Consider the following 15,206-nt stretch of genomic DNA (forward strand, 5'->3'; position numbering starts at 1 on the left):
GCAACACGGCGAGGTAAATTGCGACAAATATTAGAGCTGTAGCCTTGAGTGCTGAAAAGAGTTATTCCGGCAAATAGCAGTCTTCGATAACATCAGTTCAGTCTAGGTGTGGCAGGGGTTTCGAGTGAGCTTTTTATGTGCTTAATCACCTTTCTGGAAGCTGTTGATTCTCCCATGCTTGAAATCATCGCACACTCCGCTGTAGTGTTCACCGTAAGAGCCCTTTGAGCGAGTACTGAAGCAAAGAGAAAAGTTGCGGCGGCAGCTAAGGTCGCGTGTTGGCGCATGTCCTTGCGCAGAGTCAGGCTGGCCGATGCGAACAGGGCGCCCGTCGCTCCGATGGCGAAGACCCATCCAGCAGCAGTGCCACGTACGCCAGTAGGAAACAGCTCCAACGTGTAGGCGACGAAGACTACGTTCGCCGGAGCGCTCAGAGCTTTGGCTAAAACGAGGAACACGTCGCTCACTACTGTGGCTTCGAATGTGATCTGGAGGCTGAGCAGACACATAAGTACGCCAAGTAGTGAGAAGCAGGCTATGATAAATTTTCTCATGGTGACCTTTCTGAGTAGGTGGATCATCGCGGGGTACCAAAGTAAGGTGACCACAAAAGCAGCCTGCTTGACCCGAGGTTCATTTCGCATCACAGTCAGCATGTTCACCGCACGCAAAGCATATACGAGAGAAAAATAAAGCGCGAATGTGCCAAACGCGTGTTTCCGGATGGAACCTCCACTGAGAAGGTGGTCTTGGGCTTCAGTAAAGGTAATTTGGGGTGGTGCCTTGGCGAATTCGTCTTTTAGGTCTTGGATGAGGCAGGCGGTGTTTTGCAAGGGGAAGTTGTTGAATTCGACAGCGTCAAGCATGACGCCTTCCGCCTCTGTAAGCCGGCATTTCGATATCAGCCACCGGGGTGATTCCAGATGAGTGAAGAATGTCGTTATCAGTAGCAGCGTTGGTGCGACAAAGAGTACTTGCTTAACCTCCCAAGCCATCCTTACTTCCGTCATCATTACAATCTATGATTCCGAAAGCATAGAGGCGGCTGCTCCGCTTATGACGACATGAATCGGCCTGTTCGTGTGGGTCGTCACCTCAAAAAGCATGATTTCATTGACGAGGTATGTAGCTATGGCGCTGCTCTCAGCAAAGAATCTGGACAACACGTATAGTTCGTAACTACTCGCGAAGCAGCTGCACAATGTTGATGCCAAAAGCAGCGTGACTGCTATAGTCATAACCGGGATGTGACCTACCCAGTCTGCAACGTATCCTGCGATGACCTCGAACACGACTGATGCGACCTTTTCGCTCAAGACAGCAGCCTTGAAGAGCACTTGCCTTCGCACACCAGGTTTCATTTGCTTCGCATGGTGGTCATCGCTTGGTCATCGTCGTATGCCCACTCTTCGCAAGGAACTGTCCGGCTGCGGTTGTGTTCCTCGGGGTTGTCGTATCGGCGGCATTTGCTGAGTTGCCCATTCTCTTCCGGGGGGATGTCTCGGTCTACCAGATAAGCGCCGATATGTTGGAGTGCGGGGGCTGCCTGCACCAGTGGTCGACGTCTCCGGCGATGACCGACGCGATGTAGTTGTAGCAGCTGAATGTAAATATGCTGAGGGTGCAAATCAGAAACAAACGCTTCTGAAAAGCTCCGTGCCCTAAGCCGTCATAGCAGTCGAACGACTCGCTGAGTAGGAAGTTGCGGTGGTTGAGGCGTTCAGTGCAAAAAAAGGTCCATCGCTCAAACACAGGGGTGCTGAGGAAAGCTGCTACACTTTTGGTGGTCTGCTTCTTCTTCTTCGTCTTTGACAGCAACTTGTATCGCAAACACCAGACTGAATCATATCATTATACCGAATACAAGGCCAGGAGGTTTACGAAGGTTCGGAAAGTAACATATTCACAGCAAAAACTAGTGATCTGGACTCAATTCAACAGTGACGTCGTTATTTTTGTTCCCTCTGATTTAAGAACGTGCTATATTGGGGTGACCGTTTTAAAGCAAAGCTTTTTACCTCTACCCCCCAAGGGTTCTTTCGCGACCGTTGGTGTCACCAGAAAACTCCAGCGAACAAATAAAAGAATTTACTGGCACCGCTGGGAATCGAACCTGGAACTAATAGACTAACAAAGCGAGAGCCCGTCGTCTCACCGATTTAGCTACGAGCCCACGCGAAGACTGGAAGACAGGTGGTGTACTCACCAAGCACATCTACGGGTTTACCCCCTGCGTTCTCACTGAATGCCACGTGAAAGCGTCACGTGACCACTCACGCCCGTCTAGCGGCCCTGTGCGCACCTTGCTTATGTGCTAATAGTTACAAGAATTAAAGGAAGCTCACACCAATGCATGACATCTCACTTCTAGTACGCCAATGTTCTAAAGCCTGTGGCGTCCAGTGTTCACGTAAACAATCACAGCTCCTTGTCGTCCGCCCTCACGCAAAACCAAGGAATACATTCAAATACTCCTTGATGGTCAGGCCATCACTCCAAGCCCCAGCATCAAAATCCAGGGCATACATATCGAGGCTAACACCAAGAGTGACGTCTCCTTGCAGAGCCTCAAAAACAGCATTAATCAAATCATACACATGATCAGGCTAGTTGCCACCAAGAAGCGAGGCCTAAAGGAATCCGGTACCTTTCCATTAATTGAAGCTTTTGTCCTCTCAAGAGTTACTTACGTCAACTCCATGTGTTCTTCTCGACAAGGAAGACATAGAGATGCTTTATATAATGATTAGAAAGGTGGTCGAGCAGGCCATTGGTCTTCTCATGAGTGCGTCCACACAGAGGCTGCTTAGCACGGGGCTCCACAACACGGTGGAAGAGCTGATAGAAGGCCATCTTTCTAACCAGAAGGTCCGACTCACAAGTGCGATGAGTAACCGCATGCTTCACCAGATTGGCTGGGCAGCCCAGAATGTTACTCCGCTTGACGTACTCCCAGACTCTTGGTGACTAAAACTAAAGATGCTCCCTTTGGTTAGAAATATGAACCCCTCACATAACGAGAGTCACCGAAAAGCATGGGCTCAAGCGCTAAACACCACCCTCGGTGGGGATCTTGCAGTTAACTACACAGACGCCTCCAAATATCGAGGGCAGCAATACGCCATCATCGTGCCTACCTCCAGAACCAATTTTCTTGCGTGTACCTCGCTTAGGACCCAATAAATGACGGCAGCAGAAGAGGCAGCCATCACCTTGGCTCTCGCTCAACCAGGGGTTCGGAGGGTAGTCATCGATTCCCAGCAAGCCTACTGGAATTACCAGTAGGGTTCGGTGTCCTGACCTGCACTGCGCGTGCTAAAAAACCACTCCCCAAATGGTTACATTCAGCTCATCTGGACACCCCTTCACGCTTCAATAAAGGGCAACCCACCCAACAAGCCTGCGCTTTTACCTCCCGAGCTCTGGAGCTGCACGAGGACAGTCACCCGCTTGTCACGTTCAGGGAGATTACCCAGCCTTATCGCCTTCTGAGACAGACCGTACCTTCGGCTTACCCTGACCTTTTCAGAGAACAACAAATTACCCTACGGCTCATACAAACCGGGCTCCTTCCCTCAGTCTACGCGTCTTCACTTAATGTATCGGAATCGCTACGACGCTGAATGTAAATTTTGCTCAGAAGTAGGAACACTCCGCCCCGTAATCGGGGTGTGCGACTTTAGCCCTGAGCACCCTCCTCTCTTTCCGTCAACTACCCACAAGAGCATTGGGAGATGCTGCTGTCCAGGCCCTCTCTACCTACCCAGCTTCAGCGGGTGGACAGAACACAGGCCTCGCGCACTGCATATGGGCCCCACACTCCCCAGGGCTACACTCTGGGCCATTCAGAAATCTGAACAGAAGTATTTCTTCCTCCTCCTCCTTCTCTGCTGCAAATATCGTCGCCTCCGTCCGCGGCGCAGAGACGGAGACGAGAGATCGTCTTACTTTAATTTTATAAAAAAAGTTTCCACTCTTGTGCTACACCAATACAACTCAACCAAACACCGTTCATGCTTTATGCATTGATTTAACCTTAACATGAATATCTCTTTTAAGTAATAAATGGTGTGGTTAAGTGCATTTCACTGCTCTCTGGTTTTGCTATTTGTAGAGCGATGTGAGTGAATTTAAGTGACGTCGCATGGGTAATCGTTATGGGTGCCGTTTACAGCTTTGCTTTCCAACCACATTCACGGGGTGGATTGGCGCGATTTTTTTCCTTATGAGCAGCATTCACTAAAAGGAAACCCAAGTGGAATGTAAGGATCTAGTACTTTTGAATTAGGATATGAACGAAAAAATATTATATTTGAAGTTTAAACGATGACGATTATCATTGCTGTTGTAATAATACAAAAGGGTAGAAGATGATTGCGAAAAATATAAACAGCCAGTAGTGTAGGTTTAAATATATTTTGAGGGGTATTATACGCCAATGGGAAAACAAAAATAGACGAATGAAGGAGAGACCCCGGGAACCCAAAATATATATGTAATTATTCTCGAGTCATCAATTTCAGGGGGTGTTCTGACACCGATACCCCTCCCCCCTGGCTACGCCCTGCAAACGACATGTGTACCACCTCAAGGGCACAGAAGTTGCCACCGTCAAAACGATCGATCTTGGTGGTTGAATTTTGATAGTATTGGCTTCGTTGCCACCTACCGGTGGTGTAGAAGCTGCGTTGGGCGCGTGCGAAGGCCCAGTGATGTCGTCTTATTCCAGCAATCAGTGTATCATAATCTCCGCAGGTGGTCTGATGATGATGACTATAAATAGAGCTGAACTCTACAGCATTTGATAGTGGCGGGTGACCGTTCGCACTGGGCCGCAATAAATAGTAATGCTTGCGGCAAAAAAGGTTCTACCAAAGCGTCTTGTCATGTTGATAGATGGAAAACTACAGACGGAATCAATTGCACTCTAGGGAATAGTCATCTGCCGTGTTTTCTACGCAACCCCTTCTCCACTCTTCGCTACCACCCTCACGCTCTTTCCCTCACTCCCTCTCTCTCTCTCTCTCTCTCTCTCTCTCTCTCTCTCTCTCTCTCTCTCTCTCTCTCTCTCTTTCCTCGTGATAATTTCAACGAAGGTTTCTTCAATGCAATTCACTTTTACCGCCTTCGCACTGCTGGCGCAGTCTGGTGGTTCCGCGTGCATCCTTTCTCTTCTCTTTTCTTTTTGGTTCTGCCGGAACAGCACAAGCTGGACCCGTGTTGTTTTCATGTTTGCTTTTATCTCGCCCGAGCTGGAACATTTCTCTGCCATTTTTAACTATTGAAGCTATTGTTTTTACGAGGGGTGCTCCTTTCTTCTGTCAGTGTGGATCATTAAAAGAAGGGAAATGGAAAGACAAGTAGTGTGAGGGAAAGTGTCAGGAGGCGAGGGGTCCTCGAGTATGTGTTGGGAGTGCGCGGCTAAAAACTTAACTCGTACCTGGGTCCCCCACGTTATGCAACCGGCGACTATGCGATTGCGCTAGTATCGAATAAGGGGCGCTCCACATTTCCTTTGGCTTCGTAGCTCGGGCGCTGGCGTTGGATTTTGGCTGAGAGGAAGTAGGGTTTGACTGCGGACTTCGGCATTTTTTTTTATTGGTTTATAAAAGGGTGGACTGTGGTCTTTGATTTAGATCGTGTGAATGGAGAGCATCGCTCTCAACCATCTTTTTCTTCAGAAAGGGGCATACCTAAAGAAAGCGAACTTCAAGCAGTTGGTGACCACCCAGCTCGGCTTCTCCCGCAGTCTTCGCGTCTGAATAGCGAAGGTGGCCGTTTTTTTTATCACTGCGGGGACTACAATTTGACTGCTAAAAATTTTCCTCAAGTGTGCCCGATGTTTCCTTTGCGCGAACTGACACGGGAACTCGTGGCTTGCGCCAAAAGTTTTAGTATTTCGGAATGGATCTGCCTATACAAACTTCTTTACGATGACTTTTATTAACGCTTGCCCGAAAGGCTAAGTTGGGGTCTGGAGTGACTTTAACTGCTATCTTTCTGGCTCCGTTAGTTTTGTAGAAACGAGCACTGCTCGAGTTTTATTGTTTAGTGTTGTAACCTGGTATCATTTAAACTAGGATTGTTTGAAAATGAATTTATGTTTTTATACAGATAGCCAGTGAAAATTGTGTCGTTTATGTCGTCTCTAAAAGATCAAGCTACCAGCTCAAACACGTTACGTTTCGTATAGGCGTTTCCAAAAGATCACAGCCATGTGCACACGAGGTCATCTAGGATTACGTTCGAACAATTATCTATGTGCTTCAGGAACCCTACTTAAGAGGGCTGGGCCAATTGCTTTCGTAGTTGAGTTGTTCCACTTATGGATAGAACGGTCATGAAACTGGGTTCAATGCTCGGAATTTCTGTTTTAAACGCTTACTTGTTGGTTATTACTTGAAGGGTGACATTTTTATCTCGTGCAAAAGATATCCCGCGGAAATGACATCATCATCTGAGATATAGCTCAGGTGATTGCTGGGTGGGCTAACAAGAAAAAGCACACACGCTAAGTTGGTTTTCCCATGTTGGCCTAGCATTAGTGGCCCCTGCAATGACGCATAGAGTGTGCCCATCGAGAAGGTTCCCTGGAGTTGCCATTTTCGTTGTGCGGCTGGCCTGGTCTTGAAGAGCAACTGCAGGGGAACAACTGCATTAACTACGGTGAAGTGAAACGATGAAATGAAGGGCAGGATCATAGGTAAGCTATTCCTTCCAATTTTTAGAAATAGGTAAGGGTGAAACTCGACGTGCGAATGGGAGTGTGGTATCTATGCGCTACCTGTCCGATGACTTGATCATGTAAGAGTGCCAAATAAACACTTGCGTAGATTGCCTAATGGCTTCACCTGGGTCATTTCCCTTAGACGTAGTGAATGTCACAGTGAGCGCTACCGGCGCGTGTTAAAGCATCAGATCGACGAAGGAACCAGCGCTGCAGCAATTTCTACAGGTTCTGTCTGGTGCAGCGTCCGAAGGCTCTTAGAGTGCTCCCCTAAGTGCCGTCAATCAGAGTTTCGCAAGAAACCGCTGTGTCGTGAACCACTTCGTTTTCCACAAAATAACGTACCACGACGTAATTTAATTTTCCACAATAAATTGAAGCAATCGACTAGAACACTAAGAGCCAAATTAACCCATGATAGTGATATAGGTGAATTACCCAATGATAGTGATATATTCCCTCTACAGAACACGCCGCACACCTAACGGAACATGCTTGTCCATTAACGTTTTTATCGTACCGCTTTGCCACCTCCCGTTCCCTGTATAACTCGGCCCTTAGCGGTTATGTCTCGACAGCGGCTACCTATCGCTACCGTTTATCCGTCGCCCAGGCAACCCAGACTCTTGTATCGGTTCAATGACAGAGTGAGTGAGTGGTTGATTTGTTGGTAATGAACAACGTATAAGCGTTGATTTTCGGGCATTTTCTTCCGTCCATTAGACTTTGATTTCCTGCTAACCAACTTTTGGCGAACCTAATGGCATTCATTTTGGCCTTCCGTATTGTGTACGAGGCAAAAAAAAATTCTGTTAGGCGTCTTTATTTCCCGATGCAGTAATTCTGGAAATGTGCGATGTAAAAGCAGATTTCCCTGGTTAATAATCTGCTTGGTTGGGTTCCTGAGTGTCGGGTTATACCAGAGTCATTCAATGCTTCTCTGGTCATGAAACTCCCGGCCAAGTTTCGTACGGGGACAAAGGCTACCGCGAGGGGCGCCACCGCAGATCGGAGGCTATCGGGCGGCCGCTGCTGCTCTGTATCCAGACCGGCAGGCAGGAACGCAGAAGCAGCGTGCCCGTTCGCACCAAATGTTTTCGCCACTCACAAAATGAGAAGTCCATTTGAGCGGCCCACGACACGTAAAGCGAAAGCGCAGTGCTGATAAGGCGGCAAGCGTTTGTTGAAAGCGCAGTGCTTATAAGGCGGCAAGCGCTCTGACCACGCCCCCGACTGTCCTCCGATCAACACCAGCGCCGCGGCACGGCCTCCCTGTGGAGCGTACGAAGCTCTCCTATAGCGTGACGGCGAAGTTTCATGACCAGAAAGGCATTGAAGGACTCCGGTTATACGCTAAAGCAGAGAGCGTTGTCTTCAGAGTCGGAATAATGTACTGCAAGTACCTTATTCCGGCTTATTCTGTCTTATACCACATTCCGGTTTTCTTCACCGTCGGTGCGAGAGTAATGGCAGAGGGCTAGGGGAAACCTACGCAGGCTCTGTAAGTTTGGCAAATATTCTGCTATACTTTTCAACAAGAAACTGACGCCAGCGAACAGTGACCTCTTCTGGGTGGCCAGGATCTGAGCAAAGGAAAAGTCGTGCAGGTTTCTGTGGGCTCCTGTGGGCCGGTTTCTGTGGGCTCCAATGATGCCAATAGTGTGAATTATGATAAGTTTTGCATGCACCCGAATATGTCTCGCTTATGACGTATCTAACATTGCAATGTTGGAACTTCACTAGGTCAGTTGCGCAAATTCGACGTGCACTGTGAATGAATTGTAGGTCCAGTTCAAAGGCATTGTTAATGAGTGTATAGTACACTTTGTGCCTTAAGTTTATTACAAAATTCAAGAACCGCAATCCTTGGATAACAAGAGGCATGCAGCAATTACAACTGAAGTTCAAAGAAGAAAAAAGTTCAAAAGTTCTACGAATGTCTAGCACCAATCTGTAATATATAAAACGTCAAGCAGCAACACGGGCAGCCTTATTATTTCACGATGCTATATATAGAAAACGTTAATTCCTTAGTTATGCGTACAGTGTTAGCTCGGTGCCTAAGATGAATGCGTAAGGGCCTCCCCAAAATCCTTACGGAATAATATAAGCCAGTGTTAGGAACCGAGGAAATTGAAATTACAAGTGCCCTCAAGCACCAAATTGCTTGTTTTACAGCGGTAGTGATTTCAGCAAATGTGAACGCTCGAGCAGAAGTAATTAGGGTCGTCAATTACAGCCAAGGAGAAGTAATTCACTCCCCCCACGAGAGTACCGGCGTACGGTGGAACAAAAGGTAACCTTATAGTGCAAGCTGTCAACCTCAAAATGTCGATTGCCAATAGCCTGGGCGTGTTTCTTATGTTTCGATTATCTCAAGGGATAATACATGTTTGTTTAGGAAAGCAGGGAGCTATATTAATTAAGGCGGTAACTTGTGCCCGTCCCTCAATACTGGTAGTCTGACCACTTCTGTTCTATCATAACTTTCGACGGCATCACCGCATGTGATTCGGCCAACGGTGCCGGTTCCGGCACATAAGCTTGAACGTGGCTATCTGGGCGTGTTGGATTAACATGATTACGACAAGACAGCGCGGTTTACACACGGACACAAGGAAGAGTACTTGACACACACGAGCGCTGAAGAAGACTTCGTCGAAGAGAAGCAAGTTACGCACTGCCTCCAACAGAAAGCGCCGGAGCGGCGCAAGGGTAGAAAAAAATGGCAGCATCTCCACTCCGTGGGTGATGGTGAGGGTGCGGAGTACGGGGAGTCGAAATGAGATCGAACTTACGCCCCGAGTGACATCCGATTTGAGTCCCGACCGTCATTCGATTTGAGCCGTGAGTTGCACCTTGATTATTCCCTAAGTGATACTGCAACTCACGGCTTAAATCGAATTTCGCTTGATTTTAGCTTGATTGTGGTGTGTGCACGGATGGACGCGGACGGACATTGAGAGATCTTAAGGTACTCCGCGCCGTTACAGGCGAGGAAGTAAGCGATTTGACTCTCCGGTACTATCTCACGGTCGGAGCCAAATGGGTAAGACGACTGACACCGACTTTGTCTGGTCTACCAGACACAGGCTCGAATCCTGCCGGTGCCTGTCTGATTTTTTGCGATTGTAAATGCGATGCTCACGGAAGCGGAAGCACATTGCGCGGTTCTAAGGTACTCCGCACCTAAAAATCAAGCGCCATCTCCCCTAACGTGAAACGTGGGAAGGGGCGAAGAATGCAGTGTATAAGTGTATTCTGGGCGCCTTGGTATTTTTGCCCACGGAGATGAAACCGTCCGAAGGTATAGGTGCACACCTTTGCAGTACAAATATCGTGTCTTTGAAGCACAAAGTGTTCTAGGGCGAGGCGTTTAAAAAGGAGGGCCCAGTGTGTTGTTTTAGTACGCATTTACGCCCACGGAGATAAAACGTTCTAGTGCGAGGCATTGGAAAACGAGTGCCCGGTGCGTTCTTTTGGTACCCGTTACATTCTAGGGTGAGGCGTTGGAAAGCGAGTGTCCCGGTGTGTTAGTACGGTGACTATATGAAACGGCGACGACGACAGGAGACGCCGAAAGACGGAGCCCCTAAGGGGCTTCGCCCCCAAGAAGAATTGAGGAAACTTTCATTCATTTGAATGACGGGACGAGCAAGAACAAAGGGCAAGAGTGTGAAGCGGTGGTAATGCAACACAGGATTCATTCATTCATTCATTCATTCATTTATTAATACTGTTAGCCCAGAAGTGGGCCGTTACAGGGTGGAAGGACAAAAAGTTTCACTCGAAAGCAGGTTATCAAGTTGAAACAATATTTCTCGGGGCTGTAGCGAGCAACAGCTCAAAATTATACATAAAAATGGAACACTCACGGAAAGCAATACACGCGGCCAGAGCTGGACAATGACTCAACGCTTTCAGACAACGCTTTGCGACGCCAGGAAGGCGGCGGATTGAGGGTTAGTCGGCAGCAGCGGCAGAAGACTTATCTGTGGACAAACACTGCTGGGAATCGAGTACAGGGGGGCGCAAAATAAAAAATTACTCCCACCTCCCCTCGCGGGAGCCCTGGCGTGATGCGACACTGAGGGCGGTTCAAGCGCAAGCGGAGAGCAACCGTCGACCGAAAGGCCGCCGGAGAGCGGCACACCGGTTATATGCGCAGCGCGCCCGAAGGAGAGGAGACCGCGGAGAGAGAGAGAGTACTGCACATGCGCAGCATAGGGTGCCTCGATGCGCGCCCGCTCCGCTCAGGGTGGCGCCACTCTTTGAAGGGGTCGCCGCCGCCAAGACCGGTTCTCGGGAGGCGCCGCCGCCGCCATTTTCTTGCATCCCGCCCCCGCCGACTCCCGCGCTAGGCGCGCGAGAAGCGGCGCTCTTCACAAAGTCTCTTTGCAGAATGTCTGGGTGCTGCGTTCACCAGTGTTCTAACAGCGCTACAAATGTCTGGAGGATGTTTTCGTTTCCTAGAGACCCAAAAAGGCGGCTTCTGCGGACGGGGAAGATCAACCGGGACAAGTGGCAGCCGACGAACCACTCCTGCATATGCCCGGCTCCTCAGCAATGCCAAATTCATTTGGGGCTATTATCAGCTGGTCTGTGTGGCGGTTTCTAGATACCAGACGTACGGTTTTATGTGTTTAAGTTGGAGTTTTCATCATGCTTTGGCGGCCTTTTTATATTTCATTGATTAAAACGGACGTGGCCTCTTAAAGCGGGGGGCCGATATTAAACGTATGGCGCTTTGTATCTTCAGTCATTTCGCTTTGTATCACGAAATAAGGCGCTCGTTGTAAGAAGGTGTGCCACCTTTCCCAGTCCCGAAGCGTCATCCCGGCGCATCACGCTTACTTCAGCAAAAGCCCATTTTTGGCAGTGTGAATGGTATATTCCGAAGCGTAAAACTGCATGCGACGCGTTATGCTCGTGTTTCTCCTCGTTGTCTCAACGTAAGGTCTGTTTTACATCTCGTTGTGCGGAAAAATTATGACATTTAGGACATTTATTCTGGCTTATCATGTCATAAAAGTAGCGCATGGAGGTGAAAAGTAATGTGAATTAAACCTCTATTTTGTGAATCATGTGCGGATGTACGCCGATACGTGTGGATGCCAGTTTGCTCGATTTGCTTGATTTCACAACATTTATTCTTATTTCTCAGGAGAAAAAGGCAACTTTATTGGAAATTTATCGTGCAGGCTCACTTTGAGGGATTCTGTTTTGAACCAAACCGGGCAGATGGATGGAAGAAGCTGAAGCCAAATGCTGTGCTAACGCCTTTCCCAATCAGAGGTAGACATTTACCATTTGATTCACTGCGTGTTTTCGTATAAGTGCGTACATTACTTAAAAATCGGTGGTGGCCGCTGGGAAACGTTCCAGCGGCATTTGAGCCGTCGGTCTGGCATGCTTCACTTCTTTTGACTTTACACGTTATTCATGCATGCATTTAATTGTATATGTATCGATGCTCCTTCTCCTGCTCTTATCGGGAGTCACTTCCACCTATTCAATTTTAATGTCAATCAGCCCATGCAACAACCTTAACCTCACGCATCCAGTTTATCCATTTCCACTCCATGGAAAAGGCACAATCGCTCGACCTGGTTAGTGTAAATGATGCAGTGTTTCCGCTTTGTTTTTTGTCTTGATTTCCCGTTCCCTTGATTACCGCGCTTTCCCTGAACTTACTGCATATTTGATCATTGCTTTGCATATCTTTCTGCTTTTAGTTGCTCTAAAGCAGCGAAAGCCACCCAGAGAACGAACGCAGCCTGTGCCCACATCCAACAATGAAGAGGTGGACAACTCTGCTGAAGAACGTCACGCATCATCAGATACAGCGGAAATGCTCCCAGAGTAACTCACACGGTGTCACAAGAGACATCATCGCAAAAACTCCAACTCAACAGCGCAGGTGTCGAAGCTTTGAATACCGAAACTCGGCAAATGAAACTCTCACAAAAAATATAGTGAGACACAAAGGAATTGTGCTGAGTTGAAAAAGCAGTTGGCAGACCTGGAAAGAACATACACCCTACTTCAAGAACATCACACATGCCAACAACGCAATTCAAAACTTCAAAAAGCAAGTTCGAAAACAACCGAGCTTAATCATCGCTACCTGTTTTATAACCGCAGTGAAGTGTGTTTGTATCATTTTGTGCATAATTTATTATCTAACAGCAGTGGGGTATGTTCTTCATCATTTTGTACATAGTGTATTTGTGCTTCTTCAAGGTATTAAATGATATTATTCCTACTTCCGTGTAACCTTTATGTTTAGATTGCAGCCCACGGACGCTGGTTCGATTCTCGGCATGGCGGCCGCTTTTCTGATAGAGACGAAAATACAGAACACCCGTGTGTTCGAGCTTTCGGCGCATGTTAAAGATCTATAGGTGGTCAAAATTAATCCGGAGCCCTGCACTACGGCACGCCTTGTCGCCTATGTAGCGTAGTCGCGTTAAACCTCATCAAACAATCAATTATGTTTAGATCGCACAGTGCATACATGACAGTTTGCCGCCAGGCAATCCTATGTAAGTACCGCAAGTTTCAGTGTCCGTAAGCGTACCGGACATTCCTACATGAATATGTAGCAGTTCCCTTCCTTCGTGTACTTTACCTACTCTCTGCTATGTTTACATGTAAACGCAAGTTCACGGCGCCGGTTTGACAACGACGGCGAGAAGTTGCCCGCCATGTCACCTATCGTAAAAAAAGAAAGGCATTCACCATACCTTCGCTAATCATCTCAGAATAAAGAATTCTTCACCAAAACGTTACTCTCCTGTTCATCTACCCTAGAAAAGCAATGAATATCAAAAGTAAAGCCAAATCAAGCCCACACTGTTAGCGAGACCAGCACTATCAAGGCGCGTCACGCAGCAAGCGCGCGCCCCGCGTCCAGCGGATGCAAGAAAATGGCGGTCGCGCTAGCAGACGACGCGGTTGTCCTCACCCTCAGCGGAGCGGGCGCGCATCGAGGCACCCTAGCGCAGCACCGCGCACAGCGCCGCCCACCGGCGGAGTGAGAGCGCTCTGGGCCGCATACCCGCAGATGTTGAAAGAGTGTGTTCGCTCTCACCTGGGCACGCGCCGGCGCCAGTGCGTCTGCCGCGGCTATGACGCAACACAATCCAACACAATCCACTTTAATCCAATGCAATCCAAATCCAATCCAATCCAATCCAAGTCAAGCCAAGCCAGTCCAAGCCAGTCCAAGCCAAGCCAATCCAATCCAATGCCCCTCGCGAGAGAGTGTTCGCTATCGGAGAGGAGAGGGGGAGAGTGGAGGATAGACGCAGCCTTGCGGACAACAACAACGGACGCCCGCAGGAAGGCAGTGGTGCGGACAACAACGGACGCACGCAGGAAGGACAGGGCCACCGACAAGAGATGCTCTCAGCGTCGCATCTAAAACAGAGCAATCGAGCATTACACGAAAGGAATTTCTTCTACATCTGTTGGACCATTGGCTGCTGCCAAAATCGCTGAGTGAAAATGGGTATTGTTCGCCTGGAAATGCTTAAACTTTCTTGATTTGGGATCCCAGCACACTGTATTCCTTGCATGAAGCAACCGGTGGCGCCTAGAGCTGCGCCTCCACCGAGAGGCACAAGTCAGCCAGACAGCTGATATCAAGTAATGATAACAAGAAGTATTCGCTCCAGAAAAACATTATGGGCGACACCCCAAGTTAGGTGAGTCCAGCTGATTGATTATGTGCAAGGTGGCTGCTGTGTCCAAGAAATTCATGGACGCGTCGTCAATGGGTCCCGTAAGAGACCTTACGGTTTCTGCGCGAGAGCGATGGGTTTCCCGATTTCCCCCAACTGCCTGCAACAACTAGCCGCCGAGTGGCGACAGTTATGGTGCTCCGGAAACCTACTTTGGCTGCGCCGTACGAGCTACCTGCTTTATAACCATTCACCCACTTGGACACTGCATGACTTATCTGTACCTGTAAATGCACTATCCCTCTGGCGCCTTCCTCGCAACAATATCTACTACAACATTCATAGCTATCCCTACGCAATGATCGATACAGACAGAAACGCCTCATTGAAATTTTTTGCGGGTTTTTATAATACAATTGCGCATTTTTTTCTGAAGCGAATAAACCATCGCAGTTGTTTTATGAGCTTGATACCAGTTGTGCACTCGTGACATAAGGATGCATGTAAACACGGGAAAATCTTATTGTCACCTTGTGTAAACGCCATTGTGTTTTAAAGCTGACAAGCAGACGATAAGTGGAGCACCTCAAGAATTCCACCTCAAAGTTAAACGCGACCGTGATACAGCTGCCTTCACCACGCGTCTGCCGCTGGCAAGAATCGTGCGCTCGTACTCAATGAACGCAAAATCGTACAAAATACTCACTAGATCGGCCCGTAATTTATGTACGGGCCCAAAACTCACAGGAACAGGACAACTGTTCTACTCAGCAAGGTATATTTTGTCTCAATAA

General features: G+C 48.3%; 1 long non-coding RNA gene across 1 annotated transcript; it reads left to right on the top strand.

Moving 5' to 3' along the window:
• Nucleotides 1-11,113: 11,113 nt before the first annotated feature.
• LOC144167309 (uncharacterized) lies at nucleotides 11,114-12,549 on the top strand. The gene is made up of 3 exons (XR_013321945.1): nucleotides 11,114-11,325; nucleotides 11,929-12,022; nucleotides 12,463-12,549. It is a non-coding gene; the product is annotated as an uncharacterized LOC144167309 (long non-coding RNA).
• Nucleotides 12,550-15,206: the final 2,657 nt, after the last annotated feature.

The sequence above is a fragment of the Haemaphysalis longicornis genome, unplaced genomic scaffold (genome assembly GCF_048455015.1).
Source record: "Haemaphysalis longicornis isolate Haplotype H1 unplaced genomic scaffold, Haemaphysalis longicornis Haplotype H1 scaffold_2, whole genome shotgun sequence".
Taxonomy (NCBI): domain Eukaryota; kingdom Metazoa; phylum Arthropoda; class Arachnida; order Ixodida; family Ixodidae; genus Haemaphysalis; species Haemaphysalis longicornis.